Source organism: Chlorocebus sabaeus, unplaced genomic scaffold (genome assembly GCF_047675955.1).
Source record: "Chlorocebus sabaeus isolate Y175 unplaced genomic scaffold, mChlSab1.0.hap1 unalloc_scaffold_26, whole genome shotgun sequence".
NCBI classification, from domain to species: domain Eukaryota; kingdom Metazoa; phylum Chordata; class Mammalia; order Primates; family Cercopithecidae; genus Chlorocebus; species Chlorocebus sabaeus.
The window spans coordinates 320,140-344,622 of NW_027327548.1; the positions used below are offsets into that span (position 1 = coordinate 320,140).

The 24,483-nt window shown below is 41.0% G+C and overlaps 1 long non-coding RNA gene across 1 annotated transcript in view; it reads right to left on the reverse strand.

Moving 5' to 3' along the window:
• LOC140711192 (uncharacterized) overlaps positions 1-23,202 on the reverse strand; it is a 199,253-nt gene extending 176,051 nt beyond the window's left edge. The window contains exon 1 of the long non-coding RNA XR_012092339.1: positions 23,035-23,202. This is a non-coding gene — a long non-coding RNA (uncharacterized lncRNA). The remainder of the gene's footprint in view (positions 1-23,034) is intronic.
• Between the last annotated feature and the right edge of the window lie 1,281 nt (positions 23,203-24,483).

Genomic DNA, 24,483 nt, shown 5'->3' on the forward strand with positions numbered 1-24,483 from the left:
TGGAAAGAAGCTTTCTGAGAAACTGCTCTGTGTTCTGCTATTCATCTCACACAGTTACATCTTTCCCTTCAAGAAGCCTTTCGCTAAGGCTGTTTTTGTGGAATTTGAAAAGGGATATTTGGAAGCCCGTAGAGGGCTATATTGAAAAAGGAAATATCTTCCGTTCAAAACTGGAAAGAAGCTTTCTGAGAAACTGCTCTGTGTTCTGTTAATTCATCTCACACAGTTACATCTTTCCCTTCAAGAAGCCTTTCGCTAAGGCTGTTCTTGTGGAATTGGCAAAGGGATATTTGGAATCCCATAGAGGGCTATGTTGAAAAAGGAAATATCTTCCGTTCAAAACTGGAAAGAAGCTTTCTGAGAAACTGCTCTGTGTACTGTTAGTTCATCTCACAGAGTTACATCTTTCCCTTTAAGAATCCTTTGGCTAAGGCTGTTCTTGTGGAAATGGCAAAGGGATATTTGGAAGCCCATAGAGGGCTATGGTGAAAAAGGAAATATCTTCCGTTCAAAACTGGAAAGAAGCTTTCTGAGAAACTGCTCTGTGTTCTGTTAATTCATCTCACACAGTTACATCTTTCCCTTCAAGAAGCCTTTCGCTAAGGCCTTTCTTGTGGAATTGGCAAAGGGATATTTGGAAGCCCATAGAGGGCTATGGTGAAAAAGGAAATATCTTCCGTTCAAAACTGGAAAGAAACTTTCTGAGAAACAGCTCTGTGTTATCTGAATTCATCTCACAGAGTTACATCCTTCCCTTCAAGAAGCCTTTCGCTAAGGCTGTTTTTGTGGAATTGGCAAAGGGATATTTGGAAGCCCATAGAGGGCTATGGTGAAAAAGGAATTATCTTCCATTCAAAACTGGAAAGAAGCTTTCTGAGAAACTGCTCTGTGTTCTGTTAATTCATCTCACAGAGTTACATCTTTCCTTTCAAGAAGCCTTTCGCTATGGCTGTTCTTGTGGAATTGGCAAAGGGATATTGGAAAGCCCATAGAGGGCTATAGTGAAAAAGGAAATATCTTCCGTTCAAAACTGGAAAGAAGCTTTCTGAGAAACTAATCTGTGTTCTCTTAATTCATTTCACAGAGTTACATCTTCCCCTTCAAGAAGCCGTTCGGTAAGGCTGTTCTTGTGGAAGTGGCAAAGGGATATTTGGAAGACCATAGAGGGCTATGGTGAAAAAGGAAATATCTTCCGTTCAAAACTGGAAAGAAACTTTCTGAGAAAGTGCTCTGTGTTCTGTTAGTTCATCTCACAGAGTTACATCTTTCCCTTCAAGAAGCCTTTCGCTAAGGCTGTTCTTGTGGAATTGGCAAAGGGATATTTGGAAGCCCATAGAGGGCTATGGTGAAAAAGGAAATATCTTCCGTGGAAAACTGGAAAGAAGCTTTCTGAGAAACTGCTCTGTGTTCTGTTAGTTCATCTCACATAGTTACATCTTTCCCTTCAAGAAGCCATTCCTTAAGGCTGTTCTTGTGAAACTGGAAAAGGGATATTTGGAAGCCCGTAGAGGGCTATGGTGCAAAAGGAAATATCTTCCGTTCAAAACTGGAAAGAAGCTTTCTGAGAAACTGCTCTGTGTTCTGTTAATTCATCTCACACAGTTACATCTTTCCTTCAAGAAGCCTTTTTCTAAGGCTGTTCTTGTGGAATTGGCAAAGGGATATTTGGAAGCCCATAGGGGCTATGGTGAAAAAGGAAATATCTTCCGTTCAACACTGGAAAGAAACTTTCTGAGAAACTGCTCTGTGTTCTGTTAATTCATCTCACAGAGTTACTTCTTTCCCTTCAAGAAGTCTTTCGCTAAGGCTATTCTTGTGGAATTGGCATAGGGATAATTGGAAGCCCATAAAGGGCTATGGTGAAAAAGGAAATATCTTCCGTTCAAAACTGGAAAGAAGCTTTCTGAGAAACTGCTCTGTGTTCTGTTAGTTCATCTCACAGAGTTACATCTTTCCCTTCAAGAAGCCTTTCGCTAATGCTGTTCTTGTGGAATTGGCAAGGGGATATTTGGAAGCCCTTAGAGGGCTATGGTGAAAAAGGTAATATCTTCCGTTCAATACTGGAAAGAAGCTTTCTGAGAAACTGCTCTGTGTTCTATTAGTTAATCTCACAGAGTTACATCTTTCCCTTCAAGAAGCCTTTCGCTAAGGCTGTTCTTGTGGAATTGGCAAAGGGATATTTGGAAGCCCATAGAGGGCTATGGTGAAAAAGGAAATATCTTCCGTTCAAAACTGGAAAGAAGCTTTCTGAGAAACTGCTCTTTGTTCTGTTAATTCATCTCACAGAGTTGCATCTTTCCCTTCAAGAAGCCTTTCGATAAGCCTGTTCTTGTGGAATTGGCAAAGGGATATTTGGAAGCCCATTGAGGGCTATGGTGAAAAAGGAAATATCTTCCGTTCAAAACTGGAAAGAGGCTTTCTGAGAAACTGCTCTGTGTTCTGTTAGTTCATCTCACGGAGTTACATCTTTCCCTTCAAGAAGCCTTTCGCTAAGGCTGTTCTTGTGAAACTGGCATAGGGATATTTGGAAGCCCATAGAGGGCCATGGTGAAAAAGGAAATATCTTCCGCTCAAAACTGGAAAGAAGCTTTCTGAGAAACTGCTCTGTGTTCTGCTAATTCATCTCACACAGTTACTTCTTTCCCTTCAAGAAGCCTTTCGCTAAGGCTGTTCTTGTGGAACTGGCAAAGGGATATTTGGAAGCAGATAGGGGGTTATGATGAAAAAGGAAATATCTTCCGTTCAAAACTGGAAAGAAGCTTTCTGAGAAACTGCTCTGTGTTCTGTTAATTCATCTCACACAGTTACATCTTTCCCTTCAAGAAGCCTTTCGCTAAGGCCTTTCTTGTGGAATTGGCAAAGGGATATTTGGAAGCCCATAGAGGGTTATGGTGAAAAAGGAAATATCTTCCGTTCAAAACTGGAAAGAAGCTTTCTGAGAAACTGCTCTGTGTTCTCTGAATTCATCTCACAGAGTTACATCCTTCCCTTCAAGAAGCCTTTCGCTAAGGCTGTTTTTGTGGAATTTGCAAAGGGATATTTGGAAGCCCATAGAGGGTTATGGTGAAAAAGGAAACATCTTCCGTTCAAAACTGGAAACAAGCTTTCTGAGAAACTGCTCTGTGTTCTGTTAATTCATCTAACACAGTTACATCTTTCCCTTCAAGAAGCCTTTCGCTAAGGCTGTTCTTGTGAAACTGGCATAGGGATATTTGGAAGCCCATAGAGGGCTATGGTGAAAAAGGAAATATCTTCCGTTCAAAACTGGAAAGAAGCTTTCTGAGAAACTGCTCTGTGTTCTGCTAATTCATCTCACACAGTTACTTCTTTCCCTTAAGAAGCCTTTCGCTAAGGCTGTTATTGTGGAATTGGCAAAGGGATATTTGGAAGCCCTTAGGAGGTTATTGTGAAAAAGGAAATATCTTCCGTTCAAAACTGGAAAGAAGCTTTCTGAGAAACTGCTCTGTGTTCTGTTAATTCATCTCACAGAGTTACATCTTTCCCTTCAAAAAGCCTTTCGCTAAGGCTGTTCTTGTGAAACTGGCATAGGGATATTTGGAAGCCCATAGAGGGCCATGGTGAAAAAGGAAATATCTTCCGCTCAAAACTGGAAAGAAGCTTTCTGAGAAACTGCTCTGTGTTCTGCTAATTCATCTCACACAGTTACTTCTTTCCCTTCAAGAAGCCTTTCGCTAAGGCTGTTCTTGTGGAACTGGCAAAGGGATATTTGGAAGCAGATAGGGGGTTATGATGAAAAAGGAAATATCTTCCGTTCAAAACTGGAAAGAAGCTTTCTGAGAAACTGCTCTGTGTTCTGTTAATTCATCTCACACAGTTACATCTTTCCCTTCAAGAAGCCTTTCGCTAAGGCCTTTCTTGTGGAATTGGCAAAGGGATATTTGGAAGCCCATAGAGGGTTATGGTGAAAAAGGAAATATCTTCCGTTCAAAACTGGAAAGAAGCTTTCTGAGAAACTGCTCTGTGTTCTCTGAATTCATCTCACAGAGTTACATCCTTCCCTTCAAGAAGCCTTTCGCTAAGGCTGTTTTTGTGGAATTTGCAAAGGGATATTTGGAAGCCCATAGAGGGTTATGGTGAAAAAGGAAACATCTTCCGTTCAAAACTGGAAACAAGCTTTCTGAGAAACTGCTCTGTGTTCTGTTAATTCATCTAACACAGTTACATCTTTCCCTTCAAGAAGCCTTTCGCTAAGGCTGTTCTTGTGAAACTGGCATAGGGATATTTGGAAGCCCATAGAGGGCTATGGTGAAAAAGGAAATATCTTCCGTTCAAAACTGGAAAGAAGCTTTCTGAGAAACTGCTCTGTGTTCTGCTAATTCATCTCACACAGTTACTTCTTTCCCTTAAGAAGCCTTTCGCTAAGGCTGTTATTGTGGAATTGGCAAAGGGATATTTGGAAGCCCTTAGGAGGTTATTGTGAAAAAGGAAATATCTTCCGTTCAAAACTGGAAAGAAGCTTTCTGAGAAACTGCTCTGTGTTCTGTTAATTCATCTCACAGAGTTACATCTTTCCCTTCAAAAAGCCTTTCGCTAAGGCTGTTCTTGTGGAATTGGCAAAGGGATATTTGGAAGCCCATAGAGGGCTATGGTGAAAAAGGAAATATCTTCCGTTGAAAACTAGAAAGAAGCTTCCTGAGAAACTGCTCTGTGTTCTCTGAATTCATCTCACAGTGTTACATCCTTCCCTTCAAGAAGCCTTTCGCTAAGGCTGTTTTTGTGGAATTTGCAAAGGGATATTTGGAACCCCATAAAGGGCTATGGTGAAAAAGGAAATAACTTCCGTTCAAAACTGGAAAGAAGCTTTCTGAGAAACTGCTCTGTGTTCTGTTAATTCATCTCACACAGTTACATCTGTCCCTTCAAGAAGCCTTTCGCTAAGGCTGTTCTTGTGGAATTGACAAAGGGATATTTGGAAGCCCATAGAGGGTTATGGTGAAAAAGGAAATATCTTCCGTTCAAAACTGGAAAGAAGCTTTCTGAGAAACTGCTCTGTGTTCTGTTAGTTCATCTCACAGAGTTACATCTTTCCCTTCAAGAAGCCTTTCGCTAAGGCTGTTACTGTGAAACTGGCAAAGGGATATTTGGAAGCCCATAGAGGGCTATGGTGCAAAAGGAAATATCTTCCGTTCAAAACTGGAAAGAAGCTTTCTGAGAAACTGCTCTGCGTTCTGTTAATTCATCTGACAGAGTTACATCTTTCCCTTCAAGAAGCCTTTCACTAAGGCTGTTCTTGTGGAATTGGCAAAGGGATATTTGGAAGCCCAAAGGGGCTATGGTGAAAAAGGAAATATCTTCCGTTCAAAACTGGAAAGAAGCTTTCTGAGCAACTGCTCTGTGTTCTGCTAATTCATCTCACACAGTTACTTCTTTCCCTTCAAGAAGTCTTTCGCTAAGGCTGTTCTTGTGGAATTGGCAAAGGGATATTTGGAGGCCCTTAGAGGGCTATGGTGAAAAAGGAAATATCTTCCGTTGAAAACTGGAAAGAAGCTTTCTGAGAAACTGCTCTGTGTTCTGTTAGTTCATCTCACAGAGTTACATCTTTCCCTTCAAGAAGCCTTTCCTTAAGGTTGTTCTTGTGAAACTGGCAAAGGGATACTTGGAAGCCCATAGAGGGCTATGGTGCAAAAGGAAATATCTTCCGTTCAAAACTGGAAAGAAGCTTTCTGAAAAACTGCTCTGTGTTATGTCAATTCATCTCACACAGTTACATCTTTCCCTTCAAGAAGCCTTTCGCTAAGGCTGTTCTTGTGGAATTAGCAAAGGGATATTTGGAAACCCATAGGGGCTATGGTGAAAAAGGAAATATCTTCCGTTCAAAACTGGAAAGAAGCTTTCTGAGAAACTGCTCTGTGTTCTGCTAATTCATCTCACACAGTTACTTCTTTCCCTTCAAGAAGCCTTTCGCTAAGGCTGTTCTTGTGGAATTGCCAAAGGGATATTTGGAAGCCCATAGGGGGTTATGGTGAAAAATTAAATATCTTCCGTTCAAAACTGGAAAGAAGCTTTCTGAGAAACTGCTCTGTGTTCTGTTAATTCATCTCACAGAGTTACATCTTTCCCTTCAAGAAGCCTTTCGCTAAGGCTGTTCTTGTGGAATTGGCAAAGGGATATTTGAAAGCCCATAGAGGGCTATGGTGAAAAAGGAAATATCTTCCGTTCAAAACTGGAAAGAAGCTTTCTGAGAAACTGCTCTGTGTTCTGTTAATTCATTTCACAGAGTTGCATCTTTCCCTTCAAGAAGCCTTTCGGTAAGGCTGTTCTTGTGGAATTTGCAAAGGGATATTTGGAAGCCCATAGAGGGCTATGGTGAAAAAGGAAATATTTTCCGTTGAAAACTAGAAAGAAGCTTTCTGAGAAACTGTTCTGTGTTCTCTGAATTCATCTCACAGAGTTACATCCTTCCCTTCAAGAAGCCTTTCGCTGAGGCTGTTTTTGTGGAATTTGCAAAGGGATATTTGGAAGCCCATAGAGGGCTATGGTGAAAAAGGAAATATCTTCCGTTCAAAACTGGAAAGAAGCTTTCTGAGAAACTGTTCTGTGTTCTGTTAGTTCATCTCACAGAGTTACATCTTTCCCTTCAAGAAGCCTTCCGCCAAGGGTGTTCTTGTGGAATCGGCAAAGGGATATTTGGAAGCCCATAGAGGGCTATGGTGAAAAAGGAAATATCTTCCGTTCAAACCTGGAAAGAAACTTTCTGAGAAACTGCTCTGTGTTCAGTTAGTTCATCTCACAGAGTTACATCTTCCCTTCAAGAAGCCTTTCGCTAAGGCTGTTCTTGTGGAACTGGCAAAGGGATATTTGGAAGTCCTTAGAGGGCTATGGTGAAAAAGGAAATATCTTCCGTTCAAAACTGGAAAGAAGCTTTGTGAGAAACTGCTCCGTGTTCTCTGAATTCATCTCACAGAGTTACAATTTTCCCTTCAAGAAGCCTTTCGCTAAGGCTGTTCTTGTGGAATTGGCAAAGGAATATTTGGAACCCCATAAAGGGCTATGGTGAAAAAGGAAATATCTTCCGTTCAAAACTTGAAAGAAGCTTTCTGAGAAACTGCTCTGTGTTCTGTAAATTCATCTCACAGAGTTACATCTTTCTCTTCAAGAAGAGTTTCGGTAAGGCTGTTCTTGTGGAATTGTCAAAGGGATATTTGGAAGCCCATAGAGGGCTATGGTGAAAAAGGAAATATCTTCCGTTCAAAACTGGAAAGAAGCTTTCTGAGAAACTGCTCTGTGTTCTGTTATTTCATCTAACAGAGTTACATCTTTCCCTTCAATAAGCCTTTCTCCAAGGCTGTTCTTGTGGAATTGGGAAAGGGATATTTGGAAGCCCATAGAGGGCTATGGTGAAAAAGGAAATATCTTCCGTTCAAAACTGGAAAGAAGCTTTCTGAGAAACTGCTCTGTGTTCTGTTAATTCATCTCACAGAGTTACATCTTTCCCTTCAAGAAGCCTTTCGCTAAGGCTGTTCATGTGGAATTGGCAAAGGGATATTTTGAAGCCTATAGAGGGCTATGGTGAAAAAGGAAATATCTTCCGTTCAAAACAGGAAAGAAGGTTTCTGAGAAACTGCTCTGTGTTCTGTTAATTCATCTCACAGAGTTACATCTTTCTCTTCAAGAAGCCTTTCGGTAAGGGTGTTCTTGCGAATTGGCAAAGGGATATTTGGAATTCCATAGACGGCTGTGGTGAAAAAGGAAATATCTTCCGTTCAAAACTGGAAAGAAGCTTTCTGAGAAACTGCTCTGTGTTCTGTTAATTCATCTCACAGAGTTACATCTTTCCATTCAAGAAAACTTTCGCTAAGGCTGTTCTTGTGGAAATGGCAAAGGGATATATGGAAGCCCTTAGAGGGCTATGGTGAAAAATGAAATATCTTCCGTTCAAAACTGCAAAGAAGCTTTCTGAGAAACTGTTCTGTGTTCTGTTAATTCATCTCACAGAGTTACATCCTTCCCTTCAAGAAGCCTTTCGCTAAGGCTGTTCTTGTGGAATTGGAAAAGAGATATTTGGAAGCCCATAGAGGGATATGGTGAAAAAGGAAATATCTTCCGTTCAAAACTGGAAAGAAGCTTTCTGAGAAACTGCTCTGGGTTCTGTTAATTCATCTCACAGAGTTACATCTTTCCCTTCAAGAAGCCTTTCGCTAAGGCTGTTGTTGTGGAACTGGCAAAGGGATATTTGGAAGCCCATAGACGGCTAAGGTGAAAAAGGAAATATCTTACGTTCAAAACTGGAAAAAAGCTTTCTGAGAAACTGCTCTGTGTTCTCTGAATTCATCTCCCAGTGTTACATCTTTCCCTTGAAGAAGCCTTTCGCTAAGGCTGTTCTTGTGGAACTGGCAAAGAGATATTTGGAAGCCCATAGAGTTCTATGGTGAAAAAGGAAATATCTTCCGTTCAAAACCGGAAACAAGCTTTCTGAGAAACTGCACTGTGTTCTCTGAATTCATCTCACTGCGTTACATCTTTCCCTTCAAGAAGCCTTTCGCCATGGCTGTTCTTGTGGAATTGGCAAAGGGATATTTGGAAGCCCATAGAGGGCTATGGTAAAAAAGGAAATATCTTCCGTTCAAAACTGGAAAGAAGCTTTCTGAGAAACTGCTCTGTGTTCTGTTAGTTCGTCTCACAGAGTTACATCTTTCCCTTCAAGAAGCCTTTCGCCAAGGCTGTTCTTGTGGAATTGGCAAGGGATATTTGGAAGCCCATAGAGGGCTATGGTGAAAAAGGAAATATCTTCCGTTCAAAACTGGAAAGAAGCTTTCTGAGAAACTGCTCAATGTTCTGTTAGTTCATCTCACAGAGTTACATCTTTCCCTTCAAGAAGCCTTTCGCTAAGGCTGTTGTTGTGGAACTGGCAAAGGGATATTTGGAAGCCCATAGACGGCTAAGATGAAAAAGGAAATATCTTACGTTCAAAACTGGAAAGAAGCTTTCTGAGAAACTGCTCTGTGTTCTCTGAATACATCTCACAGTGTTACATCTTTCCCTTCAAGAAGCCTTTCGCTAAGGCTGTTCTTGTGGTACTGGCAAAGGGATATTTGGAAGCCCATAGAGGGCTATGGTGAAAAAGGAAATATCTTCCGTTCAAAACCGGAAACAAGCTTTCTGAGAAACTGCTCTGTGTTCTCTGAATTCATCTCACAGCGTTACATCTTTCCCTTCAAGAAGCCTTTCGCTAAGGCTGTTCTTGTGGAAATGGCAAAGGGATATTTGGAAGCCCATAGAGGGCTATGGTGAAAAAGGAAATATCTTCCGTTCAAAACTGGAAAGAAGCTTTCTGAGAAACTGCTCTGTGTTCTGTTAGTTCATCTCACAGAGTTACATCTTGCCCTTCAAGAAGCCTTTCGCTAAGGCTGTTCTTGTGGCACTGGCAAAGGGATATTTTGAAGCCCATAGAGGGCTATGGTGAAAAAGGAAATATCTTCCGTTCAAAACTGGAAAGAAGCTTTCTGAGAAACTGCTCTGTGTTCTGTTAGTTCATCTCACTGAGTTACATCTTTCCCGTCAAGAAACCTTTCGCTAAGGCTGTTCTTGTGGAACTGGGAAAGGGATATTTGGAAGCCCATAGAGGGCTATGGTGAAAAAGGAAATGTCTTCCGTTAAAAACTGGAAAGAAGCTTTGTGAGAAACTGCTCTGTGTTCTCTGAACTAATCTCAAAGTGTTACATCTTTCCCTTCAAGAAGCCTTTCGCTAAGGCTGTTCTTGTGGAACTGGCAAAGGGATATTTGGAAGAACATAGAGGGCTATGGTGAAAAAGGAAATATCTTCCGTTCAAAACTGGAAAGATGCTTTCTGAGAAACTGCTCTGTGTTCTGTTAGTTCATCTCACAGAGTTACATCTTTCCCTTGAAGAAGCCTTTCGCTAAGGTTGTTTATGTGGAATTGGCAAAGGCATATTTGGAAGCCCTTAGATGTCTATGGTGAAAAAGGAAATATCTTCCGTTCAAAACTGGAAAGAAGCTTTCTGAGAAACTCCTCTGTGTTCTCTGAATTCATCTCACAGTGTTACATCTTTCCCTTCAAGAAGCCTTTCGCTAAGGCTGTTCTTGTGGAACTGGCAAAGGGATATTTGGAAGCCCATAGAGGGCTATGGTGAAAAAGGAAATATCTTCCGTTCAAAACTGGATAGAAGCTTTCTGAGAAACTGCTCTGTGTTCTGTTAGTTCATCTCACAGAGTTACATCTTTCCCTTCAAGAAGCATTTCGCTAAGGCTGTTCTTGTGGAACTGGCAAAGGGATATTTGGTAGCCCATAGAGGGCTATGGTGAAAAAGGAAATATCTTCCGTTCAAAACCAGAAAGAAGCTTTCTGAGAAACTGCTCTGTGTTCTCTGATTTCATCTCACAGCGTTACATCTTTCCCTTCAAGAAGCCTTTCGCCAAGGCTGTTCTTGTGGAATTGGCAAAGGGATATTTGGAAGCCCATAGAGGGCTATGGTGAAAAAGGAAATATCTTCCGTTCAAAACTGGAAAGAAGCTTTCTGAGAAACTGCTCTGTGTTCTGTTAATTCATCTCACAGAGTTACATCTTTCCCTTCAAGAAGCCTTTCGCTAAGGCTGTTCTTGTGGAATTGGCAAAGGGATATTTGGAAGCCCATAGAGGGCTATGGTGAAAAAGGAAATATCTTCCGTTCAAAACTGGAAAGAAGCTTTCTGAGAAACTGCTCTGTGTTCTGCTAATTCATCTCACAGAGTTACATCTTTCCCTTCAAGAAGCCTTTCGCTAAGGGTGTTCTTGTGGAATTGGCAAAGAGATATTTGGAAGCCAATAGAGGGCTATGGTGAAAAAGGAAATATCTTGCGTTCAAAACCGTAAAGAAGCTTTCTGAGAAGCTGCTCTGTGTTCTCTGAATTCATCTCACAGCGTTACATCTTTCCCTTCAAGAAGCCTTTCGCCAAGGCTGTTCTTGTGGAATTGGCAAAGTGATATTTGCAAGCCCATAGACGGCTATGGTGTAAAAGGAAATATCTCCCGTTCAAAACTGGAAAGAAGCTTTCTGAGAAACTGCTCTGTGTTCTGTTAGTTCATCTCACAGAGTTACATCTTTCCCTTTAAGAAGCCTATCGCTAAGGCTGTTCGTGTGGAATTGACAAAGGGATATTTAGAAGCCCATAGAAGGCTATGGTGAAAAAGGAAATATTTTCCCTTCAAAACGGGAAAGAAGCTTTCTGAGAAACTGCTCTGGGTTCTGTTAATTCATCTCACAGATTTACATCTTTCCCTTCAAGAAGCCTTTCGGTAAGGCTGTTCTTGTGTAATTGGCAAAGGGATATTTGGAAGCAACATAGAGGGCCATGGTGAAAAAGGAAATATCTTCCCTTCAAAACTGGAAAGAAGCTTTCTGAGAAACTGTTCTGTGTTCTGTTAATACATCTCATAGAGTTACATCTTCCCCTTCAAGAAGCCATTCGCTAAGGCTGTTCTTGTGGAGTTGGCAAAGGGATATTTGGAAGCCCATAGAAGGCTATGGTGAAAAAGGAAATATCTTCCGTTCAAAACTGGAAAGAAGCTTTCTGAGAAACTGCTCTGTGTTCTGTTAATTCATCTCACAGAGTTACATCTTTCCCTTCAAGAGGCCTTTCGCTAAGGCTGTTCTTGTGGAATTGGCAAAGGGATATTTGGAAGCCCATAGAGGGCTATGGTGAAAAAGGAAATATCTTCCGTTCAAAACTGGAAAGAAGCTTTCAGAGAAACTGCTCTGTGTTCTGTTAGTTCATCTCACAGAGTTACATCTTTCCCTTCAAGAAGCCTTTCGCTAAGGCTGTTCTTGTGGAATTGGCAAAGGGATATTTTGAAGCCCATAGAGGGCTATGGTGAAAAAGGAAATATCTTCCGTTCAAAACTGGATAGAAGCTCTCTGAGAAACTGCTCTGTGTTCTGTTATTTCATCTCACAGAGTTACATCTTTCCCTTCAAGAAGCCTTTCGCTAAGGCTGTTCTTGTGGAACTGGCAAAGGGATATTTGGAAGCCCATAGATGGCTATGGTGAAAAAGGAAATATCTTTCGTTCAAAACTGGAAAGAAGCTTTCTGAGAAACTGTTCTGTGTTCTGTTAGTTCATCTCTCAGAGTTACATCTTTCCCTTCAAGAACCCTTTCGCTAAGGCTGTTCTTGTGGAATTGGCAAAGGGATATTTGGAAGCCCCTATAGGGCTATGGTGAAAAAGGAAATATCTTCCGTTCAAAACTGGAAAGAAGCTTTCTGAGAAACTGCTCTGTGTTCTCTGAATTCATCTCACAGAGTTACATCTTTCCCTTCAAGAAGCCTTTCGCTAAGTGTGTTCTTGTGGAATTGGAAAAGGGATATTTGGAAGCCCATAGAGGGCTATGGTGAAAAAGGAAATATCTTCCGCTCAAAACTGGAAAGAAGCTTTCTGAGAAACTGCTCTGTGTTCTGTTAATTCATCTCACAGAGTTACATCTTTCCCTTCAAGAAGATTTTCCCTAAAGCTGTTCTTGTGGTGTCGGCAAAGGGATATTTGGAACACCATAGAGGGCTATGGTGGAAACGGAAATATCTTCCGTTCAAAACTGGAAAGAAGCTTTCTGAGAAACTGCTCTGTGTTCTGTTAATTCATCTCACAAAGTTACATCTTTATCTTCAGGAAGCCTTTCGCTAAGGGTGTTCTTGTGGAATTGGCAAAGGGATATTTGGAATTCCATAGAGGGCTGTGGTGAAAAAGGAAATGTCTTCCATTCAAAACTGGAAAGAAGCTTTCTGAGAAACTGCTCTGTGTTCTGTTAATTCATCTCACAGAGTTACATCTTTCCCTTCAAGAAGCCTTTCGCTAAGGCTGTTCTTGTGGAATTCGCAAAGGGATATTTGGAAGCCCATAGAGGGCTATGGTGAAAAAGGAAATATCTTCCGTTCAAAACTGCAAAGGAACTTTCTGAGAAACTGTTGTGTGTTCTGTTAATTCATCTCACAGAGTTACATCATTCCCTTCAAGAAGCCTTTCGCTAAGGCTGTTCTTGTGGAATTGGAAAAGGGATATTTGGAAGCCCATAGAGAGCTATGGTGAAAAAGGAAATATCTTCCGTTCAAAACTGGAAAGAAGCTTTCTAAGAAACTGCTCTGTGTTCTCTGAATTCATCTCACAGAGTTACATCTTTCCCTTCAAGAAGCCTTTCTCTAAGGCTGTTCTTGTGGAATTGGCAAAGGGATATTTGGAAGCCCATAGAGGGCTATGGTGAAAAAGGAAATATCTTCCGTTCAAAACTGGAAAGAAGCTTTCTGAGAAACTGCTCTGTGTTCTGTTAGGTCATCTCACAGAGTTACATCTTTCCCTTCAAGAAGCCTTTCGCTAAGGCTGTTCTTGTGGAATTGGCAAAGGGATATTTTGAAGCCCTTAGATAGCTATGGTGAAAAAGGAAATATCTTCCGTTCAAAACTGGAAAGAAGCTTTCTGAGAAACTCCTCTGTGTTCTCTGAATTCAACTCACAGTGTTACATCTTTCCCTTCAAGAAGCCTTTCGCTAAGTCTGTTCTTGTGGAACTGGCAATGGGATATTTGGAAGCCCATAGAGGGCTATGGTGAAAGAGGAAATATCTTCCGTTCAAAACTGGAAAGAAGCTTTCTGAGAAACTGCTTTGTGTTCTCTGAATCCATCTCACAGAGTTACATCTTCCCCTTCAAGAAGCCTTTCGCTAAGTCTGTTCTTGTGGAACTGGCAAAGGGATATTTGGAAGCCCTTAGAGGGCTATGGTGAAAAAGGAAATATCTTCCGTTCAAAACTGGAAAGAAGCTTTCTGAGAAACTGTTATGTGTTCTGTTAATTCATCTCACAGAGTTACATCTTTCCCTTCAAGAAGCCTTTCGCTAAGGCTGTTCTTGTGGAAGTGGCAAAGGGATATTTGGAAGCCCATAGAGGGCTATGGAGAAAAAGGAAATATCTTCCGTTCAAAACTGGAAAGAAGCTTTCTGAGAAACTGCTCTGTGTTCTGTTAGTTCATCTCACAGAGTTACATCTTTCCCTTCAAGAAGCCTTTCGCTAAGGCTGTTCTTGTGGAATTGGCAAAGGGATATTTGGAAGCCCATAGAGGGCTATGGTGAAAAAGGAAATATCTTCCGTTCAAAACTGGAAAGAAGCTTTCTGAGAAACTGTTATGTGTTCTGTTAATTCATCTCACAGAGTTACATCTTTCCCTTCAGGAAGCCTTTCGCTAAGGCTGTTCTTGTGGAAGTGGCAAACGGATATTTGGAAGCCCATAGAGGGCTATGGTGAAAAAGGAAATATCTTCCGTTCAATACAGGAAAGAAGCTTTCTGAGAAACTGCTCTGTGTTCTGTTAGTTCATCTCACAGAGTTACATCTTTCCCTTCAAGAAGCCTTTCGCTAAGGCTGTTCTTGTGGAACTGGCAAAGGGATATTTGGAAGCCCTTAGAGGGCTATGGTGAAAAAGGAAATATCTTCCGTTCAAAACTGGAAAGAAGCTTTCTGAGAAACTGCTCTGTGTTCTCTGAATTCATCTCACAGCGTTACATTTTTCCTTTCAAGAAGCCATTCGCCAAGGCTGTTCTTGTGGAATTGTCAAAGGGATATTTGCAAGCCCATAGAAGGCTATGGTGAAAAAGGGAATATCTTCCGTTCAAAACTGTAAAGAAACTTTCTGAGAACCTGCTCTGTGTTCTGTTAATTCATCTCACAGAGTTACATCTTTCCCTTCAAGAAGCCTTTCGCTAAGGCTGTTTTTGTGGAATTGGCAAAGGGATATTTGGAAGCCCATAGAGGGCTATGGTGAAAAATGAAATATCTTCCGTTCAAAACTAGAAAGAAGCTTTCTGAGAAACTGCTCTTTGTTCTGTTAATTCATCTCACAGAGTTACATCTTTCCCTTCAAGAAGCCTTTCGCTAAGGCTGTTCTTTTGGAATTGGCAAAGGGATATTTGGAAGAACATAGAGGGCTATGGTGAAAAAAGAAATATCTTCCATTCAAAACTGGAAAGACGCTTTCTGAGAAACTGCTCTGTGTTCTGTTAATTCATCTCACAGAGTTACATCTTTTCCTTCAAGAAGGGTTTCGCTAAGGCTGTTCTTGTGGAATTGGTAAAGGGATATTTGGAAGCCCATAGAGGGCTATGGTGAAAATGGAAATATCTTCCGTTCAAAACTGTAAAGAAGCTTTCTGAGAAACTGTTCTGTGTTCTGTTAATTCATCTCACAGAGTTACATCTTTCCCTTCAAGAAGCCTTTCGCTAAGGCTGTTCTTGTGGAATTGGCAAAGGGATATTTGGAAGCCCTTAGAGGGCTATGGTGAAAAAGGAAATATCTTCCGTTCAAAACTGGAAAGAAGCTTTCTGAGAAACTGCTCTGTGTTCTGTTAATTCATCTCACAGAGTTACATCTTTCCCTTCAAGAAGCCTTTCGCTAAGGCTGTTCTTGTGGAAGTGGCAAAGGGATATTTGGAAGCCCATAGAGGGCTATGGAGAAAAAGGAAATATCTTCCGTTCAAAACTGGAAAGAAGCTTTCTGAGAAACTGCTCTGTGTTCTGTTAGTTCATCTCACAGAGTTACATCTTTCCCTTCAAGAAGCCTTTCGCTAAGGCTGTTCTTGTGGAATTGGCAAAGGGATATTTGGAAGCCCCTATAGGGCTATGGTGAAAAAGGAAATATCTTCCGTTCAAAACTGGAAAGAAGCTTTCTGAGAAACTGCTCTGTGTTCTCTGAATTCATCTCACAGAGTTACATCTTTCCCTTCAAGAAGCCTTTCGCTAAGTGTGTTCTTGTGGAATTGGAAAAGGGATATTTGGAAGCCCATAGAGGGCTATGGTGAAAAAGGAAATATCTTCCGCTCAAAACTGGAAAGAAGCTTTCTGAGAAACTGCTCTGTGTTCTGTTAATTCATCTCACAGAGTTACATCTTTCCCTTCAAGAAGATTTTCCCTAAAGCTGTTCTTGTGGTGTCGGCAAAGGGATATTTGGAACACCATAGAGGGCTATGGTGGAAACGGAAATATCTTCCGTTCAAAACTGGAAAGAAGCTTTCTGAGAAACTGCTCTGTTTTCTGTTAATTCATCTCACAAAGTTACATCTTTATCTTCAGGAAGCCTTTCGCTAAGGGTGTTCTTGTGGAATTGGCAAAGGGATATTTGGAATTCCATAGAGGGCTGTGGTGAAAAAGGAAATGTCTTCCGTTCAAAACTGGAAAGAAGCTTTCTGAGAAACTGCTCTGTGTTCTGTTAATTCATCTCACAGAGTTACATCTTTCCCTTCAAGAAGCCTTTCGCTAAGGCTGTTCTTGTGGAATTCGCAAAGGGATATTTGGAAGCCCATAGAGGGCTATGGTGAAAAAGGAAATATCTTCCGTTCAAAACTGCAAAGGAACTTTCTGAGAAACTGTTGTGTGTTCTGTTAATTCATCTCACAGAGTTACATCCTTCCCTTCAAGAAGCCTTTCGCTAAGGCTGTTCTTGTGGAATTGGAAAAGGGATATTTGGAAGCCCATAGAGAGCTATGGTGAAAAAGGAAATATCTTCCGTTCAAAACTGGAAAGAAGCTTTCTAAGAAACTGCTCTGTGTTCTCTGAATTCATCTCACAGAGTTACATCTTTCCCTTCAAGAAGCCTTTCTCTAAGGCTGTTCTTGTGGAATTGGCAAAGGGATATTTGGAAGCCCATAGAGGGCTATGGTGAAAAAGGAAATATCTTCCGTTCAAAACTGGAAAGAAGCTTTCTGAGAAACTGCTCTGTGTTCTGTTAGGTCATCTCACAGAGTTACATCTTTCCCTTCAAGAAGCCTTTCGCTAAGGCTGTTCTTGTGGAATTGGCAAAGGGATATTTTGAAGCCCTTAGATAGCTATGGTGAAAAAGGAAATATCTTCCGTTCAAAACTGGAAAGAAGCTTTCTGAGAAACTCCTCTGTGTTCTCTGAATTCAACTCACAGTGTTACATCTTTCCCTTCAAGAAGCCTTTCGCTAAGTCTGTTCTTGTGGAACTGGCAATGGGATATTTGGAAGCCCATAGAGGGCTATGGTGAAAGAGGAAATATCTTCCGTTCAAAACTGGAAAGAAGCTTTCTGAGAAACTGCTTTGTGTTCTCTGAATCCATCTCACAGAGTTACATCTTCCCCTTCAAGAAGCCTTTCGCTAAGTCTGTTCTTGTGGAACTGGCAAAGGGATATTTGGAAGCCCTTAGAGGGCTATGGTGAAAAAGGAAATATCTTCCGTTCAAAACTGGAAAGAAGCTTTCTGAGAAACTGTTATGTGTTCTGTTAATTCATCTCACAGAGTTACATCTTTCCCTTCAAGAAGCCTTTCGCTAAGGCTGTTCTTGTGGAAGTGGCAAAGGGATATTTGGAAGCCCATAGAGGGCTATGGAGAAAAAGGAAATATCTTCCGTTCAAAACTGGAAAGAAGCTTTCTGAGAAACTGCTCTGTGTTCTGTTAGTTCATCTCACAGAGTTACATCTTTCCCTTCAAGAAGCCTTTCGCTAAGGCTGTTCTTGTGGAATTGGCAAAGGGATATTTGGAAGCCCATAGAGGGCTATGGTGAAAAAGGAAATATCTTCCGTTCAAAACTGGAAAGAAGCTTTCTGAGAAACTGTTATGTGTTCTGTTAATTCATCTCACAGAGTTACATCTTTCCCTTCAGGAAGCCTTTCGCTAAGGCTGTTCTTGTGGAAGTGGCAAACGGATATTTGGAAGCCCATAGAGGGCTATGGTGAAAAAGGAAATATCTTCCGTTCAATACAGGAAAGAAGCTTTCTGAGAAACTGCTCTGTGTTCTGTTAGTTCATCTCACAGAGTTACATCTTTCCCTTCAAGAAGCCTTTCGCTAAGGCTGTTCTTGTGGAACTGGCAAAGGGATATTTGGAAGCCCTTAGAGGGCTATGGTGAAAAAGGAAATATCTTCCGTTCAAAACTGGAAAGAAGCTTTCTGAGAAACTGCTCTGTGTTCTCTGAATTCATCTCACAGCGTTACATTTTTCCTTTCAAGAAGCCATTCGCCAAGGCTGTTCTTGTGGAATTGTCAAAGGGATATTTGCAAGCCCATAGAAGGCTATGGTGAAAAAGGGAATATCTTCCGTTCAAAACTGTAAAGAAACTTTCTGAGAACCTGCTCTGTGTTCTGTTAATTCATCTCACAGAGTTACATCTTTCCCTTCAAGAAGCCTTTCGCTAAGGCTGTTTTTGTGGAATTGGCAAAGGGATATTTGGAAGCCCATAGAGGGCTATGGTGAAAAATGAAATATCTTCCGTTCAAAACTAGAAAGAAGCTTTCTGAGAAACTGCTCTTTGTTCTGTTAATTCATCTCACAGAGTTACATCTTTCCCTTCAAGAAGCCTTTCGCTAAGGCTGTTCTTGTGGAAGTGGCAAAGGGATATTTGGAAGCCCATAGAGGGCTATGGAGAAAAAGGAAATATCTTCCGTTCAAAACTGGAAAGAAGCTTTCTGAGAAACTGCTCTGTGTTCTGTTAGTTCATCTCACAGAGTTACATCTTTCCCTTCAAGAAGCCTTTCGCTAAGGCTGTTCTTGTGGAATTGGCAAAGGGATATTTGGAAGCCCATAGAGGGCTATGGTGAAAAAGGAAATATCTTCCGTTCAAAACTGGAAAGAAGCTTTCTGAGAAACTGTTATGTGTTCTGTTAATTCATCTCACAGAGTTACATCTTTCCCTTCAGGAAGCCTTTCGCTAAGGCTGTTCTTGTGGAAGTGGCAAACGGATATTTGGAAGCCCATAGAGGGCTATGGTGAAAAAGGAAATATCTTCCGTTCAATACAGGAAAGAAGCTTTCTGAGAAACTGCTCTGTGTTCTGTTAGTTCATCTCACAGAGTTACATCTTTCCCTTCAAGAAGCCTTTCGCTAAGGCTGTTCTTGTGGAACTGGCAAAGGGATATTTGGAAGCCCTTAGAGGGCTATGGTGAAAAAGGAAATATCTTCCGTTCAAAACTGGAAAGAAGCTTTCTGAGAAACTGCTCTGTGTTCTCTGAATTCATCTCACAGCGTTACATTTTTCCTTTCAAGAAGCCATTCGCCAAGGCTGTTCTTGTGGAATTGTCAAAGGGATATTTGCAAGCCCATAGAAGGCTATGGTGAAAAAGGGAATATCTTCCGTTCAAAACTGTAAAGAAACTTTCTGAGAACCTGCTCTGTGTTCTGTTAATTCATCTCACAGAGTTACATCTTTCCCTTCAAGAAGCCTTTCGCTAAGGCTGTTTTTGTGGAATTGGCAAAGGGATATTTGGAAGCCCATAGAGGGCTATGGTGAAAAATGAAATATCTTCCGTTCAAAACTAGAAAGAAGCTTTCTGAGAAACTGCTCTTTGTTCTGTTAATTCATCTCACAGAGTTACATCTTTCCCTTCAAGAAGCCTTTCGCTAAGGCTGTTCTTTTGGAATTGGCAAAGGGATATTTGGAAGAACATAGAGGGCTATGGTGAAAAAGGAAATATCTTCCATTCAAAACTGGAAAGACGCTTTCTGAGAAACTGCTCTGTGTTCTGTTAATTCATCTCACAGAGTTACATCTTTTCCTTCAAGAAGGGTTTCGCTAAGGCTGTTCTTGTGGAATTGGTAAAGGGATATTTGGAAGCCCATAGAGGGCTATGGTGAAAATGGAAATATCTTCCGTTCAAAACTGTAAAGAAGCTTTCTGAGAAACTGTTCTGTGTTCTGTTAATTCATCTCACAGAGTTACATCTTTCCCTTCAAGAAGCCTTTCGCTAAGGCTGTTCTTGTGGAATTGGCAAAGGGATATTTGGAAGCCCTTAGAGGGCTATGGTGAAAAAGGAAATATCTTCCGTTCAAAACTGGAAAGAAGCTTTCTGAGAAACTGCTCTGTGTTCTGTTAATTCATCTCACAGAGTTACATCTTTCCCTTCAAGAAGCCTTTCGCTAAGCTGTTCTTGTGGAATTGGCAAAGGGATATTTGGAAACCCATAGAGGGCTAGGGTGAAAAAGGAAATATCTTCCGTTCAAAACTGGAAAGAAGCTTTCTGAGAAACTCCTCTGTGTTCTCTGAATTCATCTCACACAGTTACATCTTTCCCTTCAAGAAGCCTTTCGCTAAGGCCTTTCTTGTGGAATTGGCAAAGGGATATTTGGAAGCCCATAGAGGGCTATGGTGAAAAAGGAAATATCTTCCGTTCAAAACTGGAAAGAAACTTTCTGAGAAACAGCTCTGTGTTATCTGAATTCATCTCACAGAGTTACATCCTTCCCTTCAAGAAGCCTTTCGCTAAGGCTGTTTTTGTGGAATTGGCAAAGGGATATTTGGAAGCCCATAGAGGGCTATGGTGAAAAAGGAAATATCTTCCGTTCAAACCTGGAAAGAAGCATTCTGAGAAACTGCTCTGTGTTCTGTTAATTCATCTCACACAGTTACATCTTTCCCTTCAAGAAACCTTTCGCTAAGGCTGTTCTTGTGGAATTTGCAAAGGCATATTTGGAAGCCCATAGAGGGCTATGGTGAAAAAGGAATTATCTTCCATTCAAAACTGGAAAGAAGCTTTCTGAGAAACTGCTCTGTGTTCTGTTAATTCATCTCACAGAGTTACATCTTTCCTTTCAAGAAGCCTTTCGCTATGGCTGTTCTTGTGGAATTGGCAAAGGGATATTGGAAAGCCCATAGAGGGCTATAGTGAAAAAGGAAATATCATCCGTTCAAAACTGGAAAGAAGCTTTATGAGAAACTAATCTGTGTTCTGTTAATTCATTTCACAGAGTTACATCTTCCCCTTCAAGAAGCCGTTCGGTAAGGCTGTTCTTGTGGAAGTGGCAAAGGGATATTTGGAAGACCATAGAGGGCTATGGTGAAAAAGGAAATATCTTCCGTTGAAAACTGGAAAGAAGCTTTCTGAGAAACTGCTCTGTGTTCTCTGAATTCATCTCACAGAGTTACATCCTTCCCTTCAAGAAGCCTTTCGCTAAGGCTGTTTTTGTGGAATTTGTAAAGGGATATTTGGAAGCCAATAGAGGGCTATGGTGAAAAAGGAAATATCTTCCGTTCAAAACTGGAAAGAAACTTTCTGAGAAAGTGCTCTGTGTTCTGTTAGTTCATCTCACAGAGTTACATCTTTCCCTTCAAGAAGCCTTTCGCTAAGGCTGTTCTTGTGGAATTGGCAAAGGGATATTTGGAAGCCCATAGAGGGCTATGGTGAAAAAGGAAATATCTTCCGTGGAAAACTGGAAAGAAGCTTTCTGAGAAACTGCTCTGTGTTCTGTTAGTTCATCTCACATAGTTACATCTTTCCCTTCAAGAAGCCTTTCCTTAAGGCTGTTCTTGTGAAACTGGAAAAGGGATATTTGGAAGCCCGTAGAGGGCTATGGTGCAAAAGGAAATATCTTCCGTTCAAAACTGGAAAGAAGCTTTCTGAGAAACTGCTCTGTGTTCTGTTAATTCATCTCACACAGTTACATCTTTCCTTCAAGAAGCCTTTTTCTAAGGCTGTTCTTGTGGAATTGGCAAAGGGATATTTGGAAGCCCATAGGGGCTATGGTGAAAAAGGAAATATCTTCCGTTCAACACTGGAAAGAAGCTTTCTGAGAAACTGCTCTGTGTTCTGTTATTTCATCTCACAGAGTTACTTCTTTCCCTTCAAGAAGCCTTTCGCTAAGCCTATTCTTGTGGAATTGGCATAGGGATAATTGGAAGCCCATAAAGGGCTATGGTGAAAAAGGAAATATCTTCCGTTCAAAACTGGAAAGAAGCTTTCTGAGAAACTGCTCTGTGTTCTGTTAGTTCATCTCACAGAGTTACATCTTTCCCTTCAAGAAGCCTTTCGCTAATGCTGTTCTTGTGGAATTGGCAAGGGGATATTTGGAAGCCCTTAGAGGGCTATGGTGAAAAAGGTAATATCTTCCGTTCAATACTGGAAAGAAGCTTTCTGAGAAACTGCTCTGTGTTCTATTAGTTAATCTCACAGAGTTACATCTTTCCCTTCAAGAAGACTTTCGCTAAGGCTGTTCTTGTGGAATTGGCAAAGGGATATTTGGAAGCCCATAGAGGGCTATGGTGAAAAAGGAAATATCTTCCGTTGAAAACTGGAAAGAAGCTTTCTGAGAAACTGCTCTGTGTTCTGTTAATTCATCTCTCAGAGTTACATCTTTCCCTTCAAGAAGCCTTTCGCTAAGGCTGTTCTTGTGAAACTGGCATAGGGATATTTGGAAGCCCATAGTGGGCTATGGTGCAAAAAGAAATATCTTCCGTTCAAAACTGGAAAGAAGCTTTCTGAGAAACTGCTCTGTGTTCTGTTAATTGATCTCACAGAGTTACACCTTTCCCTTCAAGAAGCCTTTAGCTAAGGCTGTTCTTGTGGAATTGGCAAAGGGATATTTGGAAGCCCATAGGGGCTATGGTGAAAAAGGAAATATCTTCCGTTCAAAACTGGAAAGAAGCTTTCTGAGAAAGTGCTCTGTGTTCTGTTAATTCATCTCACACAGTTACATCTTTCCCTTCAAGAAGCCTTTCGCTAAGGCCTTTCTTGTGGAATTGGCAAAGGGATATTTGGAAGCCCATAGAGGGCTATGGTGAAAAAGGAAATATCTTCCGTTCAAAACTGGAAAGAAGCTTTCTGAGAAACTGCTCTGTGTTCTCTGAATTCATCTCACAGAGTTACATCCTTCCCTTCAAGAAGCCTTTCGCTAAGGCTGTTTTTGTGGAATTGGCAAAGGGATATTTGGAAGCCCATAGAGGGCTATGGTGAAAAAGGGAATATCTTCCGTTTAAAACTAGAAAGAAGCTTTCTGAGAAACTGCTCTGTGTTCTGTTAATTCATCTCACACAGTTACATCTTTCCCTTCAAGAAGCCTTTCGCTAAGGCTGTTCTTGTGGAATTGCCAAAGGGATATTTGGAAGCCCATAAAAGTCTATGGTGAAAAAGCAAATATCTTCCGTTCAAAACTGGAAAGAAGCTTTCTGAGAATCTGCTCTGTGTTCTGTTAGTTCATCTCACAGAGTTACATCTTTCCCTTCAAGAAGCCTTTGGCTAAGGCTGTTCTTGTGGAATTGGCAAAGGGATATTTGGAAGCCCATAGAGGGCTATGGTGAAAAAGGAAATATCTTCCGTTCAAACCTGGAAGAAGCTTTCTGAGAAACTGCTCTGTGTTCTCTGAATTCATCTCACAGAGCTACATCTTTCCCTTCAAGAAGCCTTTCGCTAAGGCTGTTCTTGTGGAATTGGCAAAGGGATATTTGGAAGACCATAGAGGGCTATGGTGAAAAAGGAATTATCTTCCGTTCAAAACTGGAAAGAAGCTTTCTGAGAAACTGCTCTGTGTTCTGTTAGTTCATCTCACAGAGTTACATCTTTCCCTTCAAGAAGCCTTTCGCTAAGGCTGTTCTTGTGGAATTGGCAAAGGGATATTTGGAAGCCCATAGAGGGCTATGGTGAAAAAGGAAATATCTTCCGTTCAAAACTGGAAAGAAGCTTTCTGAGAAACTGCTCTTTGTTCTGTTAATTCATCTCACAGAGTTGCATCTTTCCCTTCAAGAAGCCTTTCGATAAGCCTGTTCTTGTGGAATTGGCAAAGGGATATTTGGAAGCCCATAGAGGGCTATGGTGAAAAAGGAAATATCTTCCGTTCAAAACTGGAAAGAAGCTTTCTGAGAAACTGCTCTGTGTTCTGTTAGTTCATCTCACGGAGTTACATCTTTCCCTTCAAGAAGCCTTTCGCTAAGGCTGTTCTTGTGAAACTGGCATAGGGATATTTGGAAGCCCATAGAGGGCCATGGTGAAAATGGAAATATCTTCCTTTCAAAACTGGAAAGAAGCTTTCTGAGAAACTGCTCTGTGTTCTACTAATTCATCTCACACAGTTACTTCTTTCCCTTCAAGAAGCCTTTCGCTAAGGCTGTTCTTGTGGAACTGGCAAAGGGATATTTGGAAGCAGATAGGGGGTTATGATGAAAAAGGAAATATCTTCCGTTCAAAACTGGAAAGAAGCTTTCTGAGAAACTGCTCTGTGTTCTGTTAATTCATCTCACACAGTTACATCTTTCCCTTCAAGAAGCCTTTCGCTAAGGCCTTTCTTGTGGAATTGGCAAAGGGATATTTGGAAGCCCATAGAGGGCTATGGTGAAAAAGGAAATATCTTCCGTTTAAAATTGGAAAGAAGCTTTCTGAGAAACTGCTCTGTGTTCTCTGAATTCATCTCACAGAGTTACATCCTTCCCTTCAAGAAGCCTTTCGCTAAGGCTGTTTTTGTGGAATTTGCAAAGGGATATTTGGAAGCCCAAAGAGGGCTATGGTGAAAAAGGAAACATCTTCCGTTCAAAACTGGAAACAAGCTTTCTGAGAAACTGCTCTGTGTTCTGTTAATTCATCTCACACAGTTACATCTTTCCCTTCAAGAAGCCTTTCGCTAAGGCTGTTTTTGTGGAATTGGCAAAGGGATATTTGGAAGCCCATAGAGGGCTATGGTGAAAAAGGAAATATCTTCCGTTCAAAACTGGAAAGAAGCTTTCTGAGAAACTGTTATGTGTTCTGTTAATTCATCTCACAGAGTTACATCTTTCCCTTCAG